The sequence below is a fragment of the Ranitomeya imitator genome, chromosome 5 (genome assembly GCF_032444005.1).
Source record: "Ranitomeya imitator isolate aRanImi1 chromosome 5, aRanImi1.pri, whole genome shotgun sequence".
Classification (NCBI taxonomy): Eukaryota; Metazoa; Chordata; class Amphibia; order Anura; family Dendrobatidae; genus Ranitomeya; species Ranitomeya imitator.
Window position 1 is genome coordinate 501,538,850 of NC_091286.1, and position 15,648 is coordinate 501,554,497.

Genomic DNA, 15,648 nt, shown 5'->3' on the forward strand with positions numbered 1-15,648 from the left:
TGCGCATGGCCATGGATATCAGGCCCACTGTGGGATCACATTAGACGACACTGCGAGGTGTGATTTCAGGCAGCGTGGACGCACAGGCGCAGCCAGGACGACAACAAATGATGTCAGAGGACGGGCAGCGCAAACTGTGCATGGCCAAGGGATAACATAACAGCGCAGGGTCCATGACGGAATCAAACAACGCTAAGGAGGCAGCGCACGGTGCCAAGGGGGTAGCAATGACGGCTGTGCTGCGTCACATTACAAAGGAAAATCCCACCTCCGGGACGGTTGGACGGTGTGAGGGGACACATTACATGAGTGTGTAGTTCAGCGTTTGCAAGGAGCATAATTTCAAGAGCGACCTTTCCCTTGTGCAGTATTAGTGCTGCACATGGTGGCTCTTTCAGTAACAAACGCCTAGGGGGGAGGGGACAGGTCCCCTTACATTTTAGTTGTGCCAGCGTGGCGGTCGCATGACACGTTGCCGGATACACAGCTGGGGATCAGCTGACGTTACTGAACCCCAATAACAGAGGAGCGACTGTTGACTGTGCACACAGCACTTCCAGGCACCAACTGGCGGTGTTAGAGCCCAGGGACAGCAGGAGGAGCAGATTGGAGGTATTGCCGCACACACAGCTGGGGATCAGCTGACGTTACTGAACCCCAATAACAGAGGAGCGACTGTTGACTGTGCACACAGCACTTCCAGGCACCAACTGGCGGTGTTAGAGCCCAGGGACAGCAGGAGGAGCAGATTGGAGGTATTGCCGCACACACAGCTGGGGATCAGCTGACGTTACTGAACCCCAATAACAGAGGAGCGACTGTTTACTGTGCACACAGCACTTCCAGGCACCAACTGGCGGTGTTAGAGCCCAGGGACAGCAGGAGGAGCAGAGGAACAGAGTGTAGGCCGAAGCCTGATTGGAGCAAGTTGAAAGGGAACCTTTAACCCCACCCCAAGACGTTTGTAGCTGAAAGAGCCATCTTGTGCAGCACTAAGGATGCAAAAGGAAAAGGTGGTTCTTTTAATTATGCTCCTTGCAAACACCGAAGTAAACACTAAAAATGTGTCCCCTTATACCGTTAAACCGTCCCGGAGTTGCGAATTTCCTTCGTAATGGGACACAGCACAGCTGTCATTCCTATCCCCTTGGTGCCGTGCGCTGCCTCCTCAGCGTTGTTTTAAGCTGTCACGGAGCCTGCGCTGTTCTGTTAGCCCTTGGCCATGCCCAATTAGCGCTGCCTGTCTTCTGACATAATTTGGTGTCAGGCTGTCAGTGCCTGTGCGTCCACGCTGCTCCAGATCCCACCTCGCAGTCTCGTCTAACGTAATCCCACTGCGGGCCTTGGAACCATGGGCATGCACAGTGCATATCCTCGACTCTCACTCCCCTCCTTCCCTCTTCTTCAGACTGTGCGGTGTCACGGCCGTGGCATGCTATTAGGGATCAGCTGACGGCGCACAGTCTAAAGAAGGCGGAGGGAAATGAGCGAGAGCCCGAGGGGAAGATATGCACTGCGTATGCCCATGGATCCCAGGCCCGCAGTGTGACTCAATCAGAAGACACTGCGAGGCGGGATCTCGGGCAGCGCGGCCGCACAGGCGCAGCCAGCCTGACACCAAATTATGTCAGAAGACAGGCAGCGCAAATAGGGCATGGCCAAGGGATATCAGAACAGCGCAGGCTCTGTGACAGCTTAAAACAACGCTGAAGAGGCAGCGCATGGCACCAAGGGGGTAGGAATGACGGCTGTGCTGCGTCACATTACGAAGGAAAGTCCCAGCTCCGGGACAGTATATTGGTATCAGTGAACACATTTTATAAGTGTTAAGTTCTGCGTGTGCAAGGAGCTAAAAAAAAAGAGCTACCTTTTCCTTGTGCAGCATTACTGCTGCACAAGATGGCTCTTTCAGTAACAAACGACGGGGGGGGGGGGGACATTTAGGTTGTTGTGCCAGCGTGGCGGTCGCAGGACACATTGCCGGCTACACAGCTGGGGATCAGCTGACGTTACTGAAACCCAATAACACTGGGTCGTATGTTTTTACTGTGCAGCCTGCACTTCTGAGCCGCAACTGGCGGTGTTGGAGCCCAGGAATAGCAGTTCAGGTGGTAGAAATATGAACACAGCAGGAGACCTGGATGACACCCAATTACTTAATCAGGCAGAGGAGTGGCAAATTCCTGCGAGATCCAGGCCTGGCTCATTTTCAGGAAAGTAAGTCGGTCAACGTTATCGGAGGATAGTCGCATGCGACGGTCTGTTAGTACACCACCTGCGGCACTAAAGACACGTTCCGATAAGACACTAGCCGCAGGGCAAGCCAGCACCTCCAATGCATACTGGCTTAGCTCTGGCCATGTATCCAGCTTAGAGACCCAAAACTTGAACGGGGAAGAGCCGTCTGGGAGTACAGTAAGAGGGCAAGCCATGTAGTCTGTCACCATCTGACGGAACCGTTGCCTCCTGCTGACTGGAGCCGCCGGTGATGGTGTAGACATTTGGGGCGGGCACACAAAAGTGTGCCAGAGTTGTGCCATACTGGGCTTGCCTTGGGCAGAGGCACTGCTTCTGCTCCCTCTTTGGGCAGAGCCTCCCCCACTGCCTCGACGCACTGAGCTGCTTTGTAAAGCACTAGCAGCACTCCTCTCAGTTGGACAGGAGAAGATGATGGAATTCACCAGTGTGTCATGGTACTCCCGCAATTTACGCTCCCGGGTCAACGCAGGGATGAGGTTTTGGACGTTGTCCCGGTAGCGAGGATCGAGGAGGGTGAACACCCAATAATCAGGCATGTTGAGAATGTGGTCGATGCGGCGGTCGTTTCTCAGGCACTGCAGCATGAAATCCACCATGTGCTGCAGAGTGCCAACTGGCCCAGAAACGCTGTCCCCTGCTTGAGACATGATCTCTGCCCGCTCGTCATCACCCCACCCTCGCTGTACACACTGACCACTGGACAATTGTGTCGCTCCCTCCTCTGGACGGAGCTCTTCCTCCTCCATTGACTCCTCCTCATCCTCCTCACAAATTGGCCCCTGCATACCCCTTTGTGAGGAACCACGTGGCGCTGACTCTCCAGAAGCTGATGGAAAAGGTGACTCCTCATCCTCCACCTCTTCCACAACATCATCCCTTAACCCTTGCAAAGTTTGCTGAAGCAGGCAGATAAGGGGGACAGTCATGCTGACTAGTGCATCATCTGCACTTGCCATCCGCGTGGAATAATCAAAAGGACGCAAAACCTGGCAGACGTCCTTCATAGTGGCCCACTCTGTGGTTGTGAAGTCTGATCGGCGCTGACTGCGACTTCTTTGCGCCTGATGCAGCTGGTACTCCATAACTGCTTGCTGCTGCTCACACAACTGCTCCAACATATGTAACGTGGAATTCCACCGGGTAGGTAGGTCACATATGATGCGGTGTTCCGGAAGGCGGAATCGGCGCTGCAGAGCAGCAATGCGGGATCTGGCCAAGCTGGAACGCCGCAAGTGAGCACACTCACTTGGCGGACCTTGTGCAGCAGGGCATCAAGATCCGGATAGTCCCTCAGAAAACTCTGCACAACCAAATTGAGCACATGTGCCAGACATGGGATGTGAGTGAGGTTGCCAAGGGCCAAAGCTGCCACCAGATTTCGGCCATTGTCACACACTACCATGCCTGGCTGGAGATTCGCTGGCAGTAACCACACATCGCTCTCCTGCTTGATGGCATTCCAGAGCTCCTGCACTGTGTGGCTTCGATGCCCCAATGAAACTAGTTTCAAGACGGCCTGCTGACGTTTGGCCACGGCTGTGCTCATGTCGGTCATAGGTAAACGTTCACGGGTCCATGTGGAGGTGGACTGTGACAGATCCTGCAGAGAGGAATCTGAGGAACTGGTGTACGAGGAGGAGTCGATGCGTACAGACTGGATTCCTGCAATCCTTGGAGTGGGCAGGACACGTCCTGCGCCACTCGCACGATCTGTACCTGGCTCAACAACATTAACCCAATGGGCAGTGAGGGAAACATATCGCCCCTGTCCATGCTGACTGGTCCACGCATCGGTGGTGAGGTGGACCTTGCTACTGACGGCGTTCAGTAGCGCATGTTTTATGTTTGCCTCAACATGCCTGTGCAGGGCAGGGACAGCCTGCCTGCTGAAGTAAAAGCGGCTGGGCACCTTGTACTGTGGGACTGCCAATGCCATCAAGTCACGGAAGCTGTCAGTCTCCACCAGCCTGAACGAGAGCATTTCCAGGGACAACAGTTTGGCAATGCCTGCATTCAGAGCCTGTGCTCGGGGGTGGTTGGCCGAGAATGCCCGCCTTTTCTCCCATGCCTGTACTACCGATGGCTGTAGAGTAGACTGGGAGTGTGAGGATGACTGGGAAGGTGGTGCTGTGGGTGGAATTACACAAGGTCTCTGGACAACAGTGCCAGAGGTTCTTCCATGGCGATCCTGGGAGGAAGCCAAACCAGCTGTGCGTGAGCTGGAGGAAGAGGCAACACGAGCTGAAGAGGTGGTAGCTGCCGCTGTTGGTTGGCCTACATCTTCAGTCTGTTTCTGTAACTCCACCGCGTGCCTGGTCCGCACATGGTTCCACATATTTGTGGTATTGAGGTTGCTGACATTTTTCCCTTCTTTTACTTTCTGATGACACAGCTTGCATTTGACAAAACAAATGTCATCTGCAACTGTGTCAAAAAAGGACCAGGCACTGCAAGTCTTGGGAGCGCCCTTTTTGGCTTTGGAAAGAGACAGGCTCCTAACGGGTGCCAAAGTGGAGGCTACAGGCTCCGCAGTCTTCCCCCTCCCTCTCCCTCTTTGGCCCGTAAGGGGAATCTGTTCCTCAGAGCTGCTCCCACCACCTTCCTGTTCCTCACGCCACGATGGGTCAAGGACCTCATCATCTCCACTACCCTCTGCCACCAACTGCTCCTCCTGGGTAGTCTCGGCAGCACAGTACGCATCAGAAAGCGGCACCTGAGTTTCATCATCAGATGCGTACTGCGCTGTGGTCACCGGAGGCACTGGCCCACCTGCCTCTTCAGAGTCAGAGAGAAAAAGCTGTTGGGCATCACTGCACACTGCCTCTTCTTCCATTTCTCCAATGCTGCTTGGCTGGCCCCCTGTTTCCAAGCCAAGAGATTCAGAGAACAGAAGTAGAGACGGCTCCTGTCCTGGGCTCTCTGACTGCCTGGCCAATTTGGCAGGTGGTGAAGAGACAGATGGCTGCTCTCCAGTGCTCTGTGCCTGAGAGGATGTGGCACTAACTGAAGTCGATGCCGAGGCGTTAGCTGCCATCCACCCGACAACGGCTTCAATTTGGTCTTCACGCAGCAGCGGTGCACGGCGCTCTCCGACAAAGCTGCGCATGAAGGACTGTTCCCTGCTGAAACTGAGTGACGACGAGTCACCGGCGCCCGCAGCAGGCACAGAATCACCACGTCCCCTCCCTGCTCCTCTCCCTGCTCTGCGCCCACGCCCACGTGCCTTACTCCCTGCCCTCTTCATCTTGGTTGACAGATAAAGATAAGCAGAAAAGTACTAAGGCCTTAGTGTGCTTATTCCTGAAATGCTCCTCCTAACAGGTGTAAGAAACACTAATGTTGTAAAGTGTGGACTAAACTTTATTATTTTTCAAATGTGGCCTACACAAGTGTTAAGTTGTGTTTGGTGAACTTTACTTTTTTTTTTGTGCAGATCGGGCTACAGAGCTAGTTTAAATCACACGGAGACCGTGCAGACAGCCGTAAACGGCGCTGCAAGGCCAAAAAACCCTCCTCTAGGTTATCCTATGTAGTGTTTTTCCACTATTTAGCTGGAGACGGGTGGAAAGACACTAATAGGAATTTTTTTTTTTAAATTTTAAACAGGCTGCACTATTTGAAAAAAAGTAAATTGTTTTTCAAGGTATGAGGCAGTAACGCACCCTGAGCTGAATCCAACCGGCTATAGCTGCACACAGACTACAGGGCGAGCTGCGCTCACACAGAGACTGTGCAGACAGCCGTAAATGGCGCTGCAAGGCCCAATAAACCCCCTCTAGGTTATCTAATGTAGTGTTTTTCCACTATTTAGCTGGAGACAGGTGGAAAAACACTAATAGGAATTTTTTTTTTTAAATTTTAAACAGGCTGCACTATTTGAAAAAATGGAAAATTTTTCTCAAGGTATGAGCCAGTAACGAACCCTGAGCTGAATCCAACCGGCTATGGCTGCACACAGACTACAGGGCGAGCTGGGCTCACACGGAGACCGTGCAGACAGCCGTAACCGGCGCTGCAAGGCCCAAAAACCCCCCTCTAGGTTATCCTATGTAGTGTTTTTCCACAATTTAGCTGGAGACGGGTGGAAAAACACTAATAGGGAATTTTTTGTTTAAATTTTTAAACAGGCTGCACTATTTGAAAAAAAGGAAAATTTTTCTCAAGGTATGAGCCAGTAACGAACCCTGAGCTGAATCCAACCGGCTATGGCTGCACACAGACTACAAGGCGAGCTGGGCTCACACGGAGACCGTGCAGACAGCCGTAAACGGCGCTGCAAGGCCCAAAAACCCCCCTCTAGGTTATCCTATGTAGTGTTTTTCCACAATTTAGCTGGAGACGGGTGGAAAAACACTAATAGGGAATTTTTTGTTTAAATTTTTAAACAGGCTGCACTATTTGAAAAAAAGGAAAATTTTTCTCAAGGTATGAGCCAGTAACGAACCGTGAGCTGAATCCAACCGGCTATGGCTGCACACAGACTACAGGGCGAGCTGGGCTCACACGGAGACCGTGCAGACAGCCGTAAACGGCGCTGCAAGGCCCAAAAAACCCCCTCTAGGTTATCCTATGTAGTGTTTTTCCACAATTTAGCTGGAGACGGGTGGAAAAACACTAATAGGAAATTTGAGAAAAAATGTGCAGCAGGCTGCACTATGAGCAAAAAAGGACAACTGTGTGAGGCAGTGTGAACCCCCCCTGAGCTGAATACAACCGGGTATATGGCTGCACACAGACTACAGAGTGAGCTGCACACACACACACACACAGAGACCTTGCAGAACACTGTTAAAACAGCGCTGCAAGGCAAGAGCAAGGTGAACTGAACAGTGAACACAGCGTTTGCTAAATTAGCCTTGGAAAAGCAAAATAAAGCAATTAGCTATCTCAACTGGCCCTCAGTTAGAACACAGCGTCCTGTCCCTAACTGAAATCACAGCAGAGTGAGCGCAAAATGGCGGCAGCGTTTTTTATAGTGCAGAGTGACATCATTTCAGCAGCCAATCACAGCCTTGCCAGTACTTACATGCCCACCATGCTAAACAGGATGTGCCCACACTTCCAATCATTCCTCATTGGCTGCTGCGTTCTGTTTGAATTCTGGGAACTTCCGATTCCGGTATCCGATACGCGGGAAGTATCGGAATTCGGTATCGGAATTCCGATACCGCAAATATCGGCCGATACCCGATACTTGCGGTATCGGAATGCTCAACACTAGTCAGCACAAAATGACTGTTCAAACCAAGCACTCAGTGCATCCTTGGACTGAGCAGCTCACTGCACCTTCTCACTTACCGTACTTGTTTTCCATTTTTCTTCTCAACTTTCTTCTTTGATTGACAGATGTGGCCTTACAGGAGCTAGAGAAGGGTAGACATACAGTTAGGGCCAGAAATATTTGGACAGTGACACAATTTTCGCGAGTTGGGCTCTGCATGCCACCACATTGGATTTGAAATGAAACCTCTACAACAGAATTCAAGTGCAGATTGTAACGTTTAATTTGAAGGGTTGAACAAAAATATCTGATAGAAAATGTAGGAATTGTACACATTTCTTTACAAACACTCCACATTTTAGGAGGTCAAAAGTAATTGGACAAATAAACATAACCCAAACAAAATATTTTTATTTTCAATATTTTGTTGCAAATCCTTTGGAGGCAATCACTGCCTTAAGTCTGGAACCCATGGACATCACCAAACGCTGGGTTTCCTCCTTCTTAATGCTTTGCCAGGCCTTTACAGCCGCAGCCTTCAGGTCTTGCTTGTTTGTGGGTCTTTCCGTCTTAAGTCTGGATTTGAGCAAGTGAAATGCATGCTCAATTGGGTTTAGATCTGGAGATTGACTTGGCCATTGCAGAATGTTCCACTTTTTGGCACTCATGAACTCCTGGGTAGCTTTGGCTGTATGCTTGGTGTCATTGTCCATCTGTACTATGAAGCGCCGTCCAATCAACTTTGCAGCATTTGGCTGAACCTGGGCTGAAAGTATATCCCGGTACACTTCAGAATTCATCCGGCTACTCTTGTCTGCTCTTATGTCATCAATAAACACAAGTGACCCAGTGCCATTGAAAGCCATGCATGCCCATGCCATCACGTTGCCTCCACCATGTTTTACAGAGGATGTGGTGTGCCTTGGATCATGTGCCGTTCCCTTTCTTCTCCAAACTTTTTTCTTCCCATCATTCTGGTACAGGTTGATCTTTGTCTCATCTGTCCATAGAATACTTTTCCAGAACTGAGCTGGCTTCTTGAGGTGTTTTTCTGCAAATTTAACTCTGGCCTGTCTATTTTTGGTATTGATGAATGGTTTGCATCTAGATGTGAACCCTTTGTATTTACTGTCATGGAGTCTTCTCTTTACTGTTGACTTAGAGACAGATACACCTACTTCACTGAGAGTGTTCTGGACTTCAGTTGATGTTGTGAACGGGTTCTTCTTCACCAAATTAAGTATGCGGCGATCATCCACCACTGTTGTCATCCGTTGACGCCCAGGCCTTTTTGAGTTCCCAAGCTCACCAGTCAATTCCTTTTTTCTCAGAATGTACCCAACTGTTGATTTTGCTACTCCAAGCATGTCTGCTATCTCTCTGATGGATTTTTTCTTTTTTTTCAGCCTCAGGATGTTCTGCTTCACCTCAATTGAGAGTTCCTTTGACCGCATGTTGTCTGCTCACAGCAACAGCTTCCAAATGCAAAACCACACACCTGGAATCCACCCCTGACCTTTTAACTACTTCATTGATTACAGGTTAAAGAAGGAGACGCCTTCAGAGTTAATTGCAGCCCTTAGAGTCCATTGTCCAATTACTTTTGGTCCCTTGAAAAAGAGGACGCTATGCATTACAGAGCTATGATTCCTAAACCCTTTCTCCGATTTGGATGTGGAAACTATCATATTGCAGCTGGGAGTGTGCACTTTCAGCCCATATTATATATATAATTGTATTTCTGAACATGTTTTTGTAAACAGCTAAAATAACAAAACTTGTGTCACTGTCCAAATATTTCTGGCCCTAACTGTAGGTGGAAAAAAAGTGGGTGGGAAGGTGTACTGTACTTCTCGACCATGCACTGAGCGCTAGTGCTTGGTTTGAACAGTAATTTTATGCTGACAGACTCCTTTTAAATACAGATGTAAGCTTAGCATGTAACTATTCATAGATATTTGTAGGATAATTTAGCAACTGATTCCACATAAAGTACACATGCATCTTAGATAACTATCAGCCAAATACTCATGGCCAACAGCTACTTTCTCTGATGCTCTTGTACAGAGGGTCGGACTGGCCCACTGGGAAATCGGAGAATCGTCCGGTGGGCCCACCCCCTGACCTGCACCACAACTCCTGCCTACTTCACTAGTGCCTGCTCTGCCCTGTATTCCTATCATGTGCACCGAGCAGTCAGTGAGTGCATTATTCCGTACTCGGTGCCACCTGCACTGCTCAGCAACTAATGACCTTAGTGAGCGCTTTCCCATCATCTGCGGCTGCTGGCTTCTATTGATCTCATTGAGCACTGAGCAGCTGAGAGCGGTGAGCACAATCAGATCAATAGAAGCCGCAGTAGCAGGTGATGAGAACGCGCTCACCTCACATCACTTGTTGCTGAGAAGTGCAGGCGGCCCCCGGCAGGGTAATGCATAATGCACCCACAATAAAGCCAACACAGACTGGTAGACTGCACACACAGCATGGGAGCATCTAGAACGGAGTTGATTTTTTGAGAGAATGATGTCACCGGAAGGGGAGAGGCCTCCTGTCTAGCAGGAAGCAGCGTTGTGCTGAGGCATCTGGAGAGCAGGGAAACATATAGCTGTGTGAGGGGAAGAAAGAGGGGCCGTACCATGGAGCTGTGTACACATGGGAATGAGGACCCAGGACTCAGTGTGAGTACTTGGAAGTAGTATTTTGAGGGTTGATGTAACTTGAGTGAGCTGCATAGAGAAGATGATGATGAGGGGCTGTGTGGACAATGGGGGGATGATGGGGAGCTGTTTGGAGAAGGGATGATGAGGGGCTGTTTAGAGAGGGTGAGGAGTGAGAAAAAGTCTCATGGTGCAGCGCTGAACTCAGAGTTCACCAGGAGAAATTTCACAAAGTGAACTGCTGTGAACTCTCTGAGCTCAGCGCTGCACCGTCAGACTTTTTCTCACAATGCTAGCAGGGATCTTACCGAGGTCACCACAATTCATTGGCCTGACTGGGAAAGCAGCCTCAGTGACCTTTGGCAACCTCAATGATGTCACCATTGGTCACAGACGCTGCGCTCGCAGCAGCTCATTCTTCCATTGGTTCTCAGCCTGGATGGTCGCATCTTGGCACCGTCCAGGTTGAAAACTGTTTATCATCCAGACATGGATTATGGCATGGGACAGAATGACAAACAGGTACAGTATTTTGTTGTTTTTTATTTGTGTTTTATTACAGGAGACGAGGGATTCAATGGAATGGGTGTTAGGTGAGCATGGTTTAATTTAGAATCATTAAAGAAGTCTGTGTCTTTCTTTCAATTAAAGGATTTTATTCTGGCTGTGTCTTTATTTACCATACAAGGGCAAGTCGGAAGAGCCGGGCAAAGTGCCAGATTTGGCGCATCTCATAGATGCTCCTTTTCTGGGCAGCTGCTATTTTTTAGGCTGGGGGGAACCTATATCAATGGTCTCTCACCAGCCTGAGAATATCAGCCCCCAGCTTGAGCTTTATCAAGGCTGGTTGTCAAAACTGGGGGGGATCCCGCGTCATAAAAAAAAAAAAAAATAATAATAAAAAAACAGCGTGGGGGCCCCTCTATTCTTCATAACCAACCTTGTTAATGCTGACAGCTGAGGGTTGCAGCCCCCAGCTGTGAGTTTTGCCTGCCTGGTTATCAAAAATACAGGGGAAACCAAGGTGCAGCCACCGCTTGTTCTCACTGTTATTAGCAGCAGCAACCGTAAGCAGATGGGAACAGTAGTCCCAATAGCAAGTGACCGGAGGTAAACATTATACCTCTGATCACAGCTGCAGTCTCTCGCTGTCATTTGACAATGACGGAACTGCAGCTGTCTGACCGTCAGTAATGATTTTACCACCAATCAGAAGCAGTGTTTACCATGTTGTCATGCATATGACATTGTGGCAAACACTGGATGTTCAAGCCCCCCATTCAATTGAATTGGGTCCAGGAACTGTTCTGCTACCTGAACATGAACAGGGGTCCACTCATCACTAATCTTGGGTCTAGTGTGTGAATGGTGTGTATGTGCCGTGTATAGTGTGTGTATGTTGTACATGTCTAATACAATTTTTCCGTGCTAATTGAATATAATTGTTCTCCGGAGCACATGACTTGTTTACACAAAATTATCTGCTGCTGATAAGGATGATTTTAAATCAAGTGTAAAAAATCATTGCAGCCAAAAAATGAGCATTTTGCTTGTTTGTCAGGTGATTGTTTGGACAGGTATATAGTTGGAAAAAATTCTTTGATTATCAGCTTGACTAGATGGAAGCTAAGGGAAGACTCTGCAGCTAGTATCCCTTAGGCTAGGTTCACGTTGCGTTCAGTGTCTCCGTTTAACGGACTACGTTACACCGCGGCATAACATGGTGTAACGTAGTCCGTTAATGGCGCCATTGAATGCAATGTCGGACGCATCGCTAGCCGATGCATCCGACATTGAGTGACGGACCCGAGACACGGGCTGCAGCATTTCCGGCACCGTCACCGCTAGCGCAGATGGAGCTAGCAGATGCTCCATCTGCGCTAGCGCTGTGCAAAGTCGGCACTTGCATCAGCGCGGTCCGTTTAACGTATGCGTTGAATGGACTGCACTAACGCAATGTGAACCTAGCCTTAAGCATGGTGGGCCAGAAGAATGTTATTCTCTTGTGGGCCCAAACTACTCCAGTCCAACGCTGCTCATACATGTGAACATTCGTCTCTGTCAATTCTTCACATGGTCTGAATGTGTAGAAGGAAGGCCCTACAAAACTCCTCTGATGGTGGTGTTGGAGCGCCCCCAAGGGCTGTGGGGTACTCGGAGCCAGGCCCCTTCGGTTCTCAGTGGGGGATGTCACGGTGGCAGACCCAGTCCGTGGCCCTCGGGAGGTCCGTTGGTAAATGAGGGGAAAGGTCTTTAAAGGGATAATGTTCGTGACTCCACCTGTGGTATTTGGTCAGGGTGACCGACGCTGCTTAGGGGTCCGCTGGGGTGATGTTATGACAGCTAGATATATACCTTACCACAGGTCAAGTATGTCCCCAGGGCTTCCCAGAGTGGAGATGGTGGATGGTGGATGATGTAAGGCGCAGTGAATAACGAGGACACAAGGTTGCAGTCTCTTTATCTTTACTGAAGGCTTCAGCATCCACAGTCCAGGGTAGGGACCACAGGGTATGCAGAGTCCAGCCGGTCTGAAGGCAAATCCAGAGTCCCCTTATCCAGGTGGAATTCAATAGCCTTCCTCTAGCACCTGAGTGTTGTAGTTCCTCCCTGGTGAGCAACTCGGTGAGGTCCTCACAACTATTGTAGATGTTAAGTCTCTTTCTCTTTGTCCCCTTGATGGATAGGACAAACCCGTATGACTGATGGCCTGAGGCTTTTTACACGGACCCTAGAGACGCCCCGGCCTCCACAAGTTGCCACCGTGCCTCCTGGGTATATGGTCAGGCAGCCAAAGTGGAATCAACTGTCCTGCCAGTCTCTGAAGTAACGGCATAGAGATCCTTACTCCCTCGGTGTTCTGGCTACCGGTACTGCGCTTCAGAAGGAGGCAGCCTGCTTCTAGCTGGTCTCCCGCTGATATTCCTCTCCTTTTGCTATGACTTAGTTTCTCACTCACTGCAACACAATTCCTTTCAATGTCTCCTTCTTGGGAGGCTGCCACATGGGATGCAAGCGCAGCTCCGTGTACCCTCGTCTTCCGCAGGCCGCAGTCTGGAGCTGGCTAGAACCCACTCCAACCAGCCTCTGCCAAACTCGATCGGGACTCACTGACTATCTCCTACTCCCTCCAGTCAGCTTCTGTCTCACTTCCTAACCAACCCACCAGTTTTACCCAAGTGTGAGGAGTGCCCTAGTAGATAGAAGCATGGCTCCCCCTGGCGGACTGGAGTGTGAAGTGTGTTTTGTGGTTGTGATACCTGGACAGAAGATCTCCTTCATTGCCTTCAGACGTAACATCACTCCCCCTGGTGGAAGAATAACATTACCGCAACGCCCAGGACTCTGGGGCGCTGCAGTTTATCTACTGAAAGGGCAAAAGAATGAGCTGTTGTAATTCATGACGCCTGATCCTTTTTTCTCCCATCATCATTTGTCAAGCGGGAGTTGGAAGACCCTTGTACAGATTACATGGTTGGCAGGTTTGGCTGACATTAATGTGTAAGGGTGCTTTCACATTGCGCTTTTCTCCACATTCATGGGTCTTGTCAGGGCTTGCATCCGATCCCCTAGGCAAAACGAGATTTGGACATACGTGCCGATGGGCCATAGACCATATACACCTATGGAAAGTAGTATACTACATCTGAGTGTCCACACGTTCGCTCTGCCAGCACCGTTATAGTCCATGGCGCTGCTGTAGCTTTTGTCTGAATCTCGTTTTGTGGGGAGGTTTGGAGACCCACTGGGACCCACAAACGTGGAGGAAAGCACAATGTGAAAGCACGTTATGGGGACCATAGCAGAATGCTAGCATAGTACATTAATATAATGTATGTGCTCACAGATTACGGGTAGCTGCAGGGGTTTTTTTCTTAGCGAAAATTACTATTTAATAGATTGCAATCAGTAAGTGGTCTCATTATTAGCCATAGATTGTAATCCTCTTGTGATATCAGTTCACTGTTGCAGTCATGTATTTACCCCCCGTGTGCTTCATGATACTAGAGTGAACTATAATTGTAAAAAATAACAGCATTTTCACAGCCCGATACCTTGTGAATCCCTGAAACTGAGATCTTTTACAATCATTAAAGTTTAACACATTGGATGATAAGAAAAGTCATGTTTATAGTATAAATAGAAGAAAAGAAAGCTTTCTCTTGTGTAAACTCGGAGAAGACAGCCAGGGAAGACAAGGTTCTAATTAATAGACTTCATCTTGGCCGCTAAAAAAATAAAACATTTGCTCCCATGACAACTAAGCTAATGGAATTTAACAGCTCTCGCTGAGAAAAGCGTCCACAGATTGACTCGTGATTGCGCGAAGCACACTGTAAAGAAATGACATGTAGATCATATGACTGCAGAAGACATTCAGAATATGGTCATTCAGTCTTGATATTACAAAAATATATAAAAAGGAAAAAAGAAGAAATAGAGAGCACACACTTTAAGTATTGATTTAGTGTACATATGCGAGTTTCATCTGAAATACGGAAGAGACTAGTGCATGATACAATTTTTTTGCGCTGACTTTCGGCCCGTGTAAAATAGAAAGTAATCTGAACAGCCCTATTCAATAACATTGGTAATTCCACTGTCCATGGGATTTAATTTTTTTCCACGGACAATCCATGGATCGGAAATACGGTCTTATGAACGAAACCTAAGGTCAATAAAAGGTGCAAGAATTGGATCTCCTTATGTATTTTGTCATAAACATGTCTTCATAAGATTACAAACTATTTTTATCCACTGTTATCAACTATTCATTTTTTTTTAAATCTTTAAGCAAATTCAATAGTAGCAAGGGGGCTATGAGTAAACATGGGTTTGTAATTATTGCAAATCATTGCAGCTTTACTAAGAAAGATAATCAATATCTATTTTAACCATATGAGAAAGCAACATTATTTTTGGAGTTGGAAAATGCAGAAACCGTGCCATCCTTGTATATTGGCTTTGTCTGGTATCTGTCAGTGCAACCAATGGCTCCAGTGTTTTAATATGAAGCTTCCATACTAATACTAAGGAATGTTTACTCACAGCAAAACTGCTGTCATTCAGGTTTCTGTGCCTGGACTGCTTATTTCAGTTCTTGTCGCAACATCTTTATGGAGTTCAAGTCAGGACTTTTGCGTTTCACAATTATTTAACCTATGACATATACAGTTGTCTGAAAAAGTATTTGCCCCATTCCTGATTTCCTATTCTTTTGCATGTTTGTCAGACTTAAATGTTTCAGATCACTAAACAAATTTAAATATTAGACAAAGATAACACAAGTAATCACAAAATGCAGTTATTAAATCAGATTCTTTATTATTAAGGGAAAAAGAAATCCAAACCTACAGGGTCCTGTATAAAAAAGTACCCCCCTTACACCTTAACCCCTTAATCCCATATGACGTACTATCCCATCCAGGTGACCTGGGACTTAATTCCCAGTGACGGGATAGTACGTCATATGCGATCAGCCGCGCTCACGGGGGGAGCGTGGCCGAT